Below are 2,946 nucleotides of genomic sequence, written 5' to 3'. Positions count from 1 at the left end.
CGCGCAGCAGCCGGGATCCGCCCGCCCGCGCGCCCCGCCGGGGACAGCACGGCGGCCGCCAAGCTACCGCGGCTGGGTCTCCCGAGCCAAACTTAAGAGTTTTCGCTCCTCAGTCCAGGGGCAGCACCATGACACCGCGGCAGCACCACACTGTCATTTCCGCCGCCGCAGAAGGAGGGGAAAAAAAGGCAATCCTGACGAAAAGGGGGATGGGGTGGGGGCGAACCGGGCTGGGACTAACGCCCCGAGGGAGCTCTGGGAAGGGCCCGGCAGCACGGTGCTCGGCCACCTTCCCCGGCTCACCTTTCGCCACCCCCGCCGCTCCCAGCTCCCCCTGCCCCTCCTCTGGAGGCGCGTTTACATGTTTTCTCCCCTGGCAGGAGTGACCGGAGAAACCTGAGCGAGCAAAGGCAGCGGGTGGGTGGGGTTCGGGCTACTACTGTACCTACCAGCTGATTCCAGCAGCCTTTTCTCCAGCGCCCTGTCATCTTGAAGGAAGACACACGGAGAGGGGCCTGAACGGGTGTGTGTGTGTGTGTGTGTGTGTGTAAGTAAGAGAGAGAGCGAGAGCAGAATGTGTGTGAAATGCAGAAGGAAGGCTCTGGCCAAACTCTTCTCCCAGCCGCCAAGCCCCTGGTCCCACAAACCCCCAGGTTAGAACAACGACAAGGCGGTTGCAACCGGCAGTGAGAAAAGAGTGCCTAGGTCCACCGCACAGGTCCTCGGGCGAAGCTGCTCTATGCAAAGTTAACTACAGAGTAAAACAAAAATAGTGGAGGAGACAGAAAAGGGCAGACAATTGAAGGAAACCCAACCCCTCTTTCTTTTTACAAAGGGAGAATGGCTGTGTTTTATTGGCTTTGGGCAGAAGTTGTGGGGATGGATTAAAGCCACCAAAATTTAAAAACAAAACAAAAAAAATGGGAGAGAGAATACGGCTTCATTTACACATTCAAATCCTTGATGGACAAAACAAGAGGGTCGTTAATAAGAGGACAATGGGACAGATGCCAGCCATACAGGTATTCAATGTCCCTAATAAGCTAATTGGTCCATCTGGAACCCAGAAGCGGTCATTGGTCTGGAGTCAGCCCTTGGGCTGACCTGTCATTGTCTCAGAGACCACTGCCCCACTCACGAGGAGGGTGGGAGAGGGAAGGAGGCCCCAGAGGAGATTCTGGAAGGGGAGAAAAAGGGGAGATGAAAGGGAAAGAAGTGAGAAAATGGGAGGAAACAACCCCCTCTCACATAGGCCTCCCTTTACCTTCCATGGGAATGATTCCAGAAAAATTAAGGTAATTCTGTGTGTATCCCATCAGAGAACCAATAGTAATTAGCCAACACCCCTGTAAAACAATGTGCTAGGATTTCCCTGGTGGTGCAGTAGTTAAGAATCTGCCTGACAATGCAGGAGACAAGGGGTTCGAGCCCTGGTCTGGGAAGATCTCACATGCCGCGGAGCAACTAAGTCTGTGCGCCACAACTACTGAGCCTGCGCTCTAGAGCCCGCGAGCCTGTGCTCGGCAACAAGAGAAGCCACGGCAATGAGAAGCCTGCGTACCACAACGAAGACCCAAGGCAGCCAAAAATAAATAAACAAATTTATTTAAAAACGATGTGCTAGAGAGTACTGAGGTGGAAAGGAAGGCAAAAATCACAATCAAGCTATCCTGATGAAGGTCTGGCCCTAAGAGAAGTAAAAGAGTCACACCAAAAGCACAGGCAAAAATAGACAAGTGGGACTACATCGAACTTAAAAATTTCTGTGCAACAGGAGAATCAACAGTGAAAAGGCAAGAAAGGAGAGAAAATATTTGCAAACCATGTACCTGATAAGGGGTTAATGTGTAAAGAACCCCTACAGCCCAATAACAAAATAAATAACACAATTTAAAAATGGGCAAAGGGGCTTCCCTGGTGGTGCAGTGGTTGAGAGTCCGCCTGCCGATGCAGGGGCCACGAGTTCGTGCCCCGGTCCAGGAAGATCCCACATGCCGCGGAGCGGCTGGGCCCGTGAGCCATGGCCACTGAGCCTGCGCGTCGGGAGCCTGTGCTCCGCAAAGGGAGAGGCCACAACAGTGAGAGGCCCGCATACTGCTATAAATAAATAAATAAATAAATAAAATTTTAAAATGGGCAAAGGACTTGAATAGACATTTCTCCAAAGAAGATATACAAATGGCTAACAAGCATATGAAAAGATGCTCAACATCACTATTCATCAGGGAAATGCAAACTAAAACCACAATAAGATATCATCTCACACCTGTTAGTCTGACCAGTATTAAAAAAACAAAAAACAAAATAGTAAGTGTTGGTGAGGATGTGGAGAAATTGGAACACTGTACACAGTTGGGGGGAATGTAAAATGGTGCAACTGCTATGGAAAACAGTGAGGAGGTTCCTCAAAAAATTAAAAATAGAACTACCATATGATACAGCGATCCCACTTCTGGAAATATATATGAAAGAATTGAAATCAGACTCTCAAAGAGATATTTGCACCCCCATGTTCATTGCAGCATTATTCACAATAACAAGAATTAACAGCAACCTAAATATCCATGGAGAGATGAATGGATAAAGAAAATGTGGCATATACATTCAGCGTATATGCACTGAATATGGCATATACATTCTGCCTTAGAAAAGAGGGAAATCCTATCATATGCTATGACATGGATGAACCTTGAGGATAAATATGCTGAGTGAAATAAGCCAGTCACAGAAGGACAAATATTGTATGATGCCACTTATAGGAGGTACCACAAGTAGTCAAACTCATAGAAACAGAAAGCAGAATGGTGCACGCTAGGGGCTGGGGGGAAGGGGAGGGAAGGAGTTGTTTTGTGGATGTAGAGTTTCAGTCATGCAGGACTGGGGTGAGGGGCTCTGGGGAATCTGTTGCACAACAATGTGCATGTGGGTGACAATATGGTATTGTAC

The 2,946-nt window shown here is 48.7% G+C and overlaps 1 protein-coding gene across 2 annotated transcripts in view; it reads right to left on the bottom strand.

Moving 5' to 3' along the window:
- The window catches only part of MID2 (midline 2), a 97,424-nt gene extending 96,739 nt beyond the window's left edge, over nt 1-685 (bottom strand). For both annotated transcript variants that reach the window (XM_029239937.1, XM_029239938.1), the window contains exon 1: nt 450-685. The gene's annotated coding sequence lies outside the window, so the exon portion shown is untranslated. The remainder of the gene's footprint in view (nt 1-449) is intronic.
- Between the last annotated feature and the right edge of the window lie 2,261 nt (nt 686-2,946).

The sequence above is a fragment of the Monodon monoceros genome, unplaced genomic scaffold (genome assembly GCF_005190385.1).
Source record: "Monodon monoceros isolate NGI ecotype Baffin Bay Population unplaced genomic scaffold, NGI_Narwhal_1 Super_Scaffold_22, whole genome shotgun sequence".
NCBI classification, from domain to species: Eukaryota; Metazoa; Chordata; class Mammalia; order Artiodactyla; family Monodontidae; genus Monodon; species Monodon monoceros.
The sequence above is the reverse complement of the archived record's forward strand: the minus strand, read 5'-3'. Positions and strand labels throughout refer to the sequence as shown.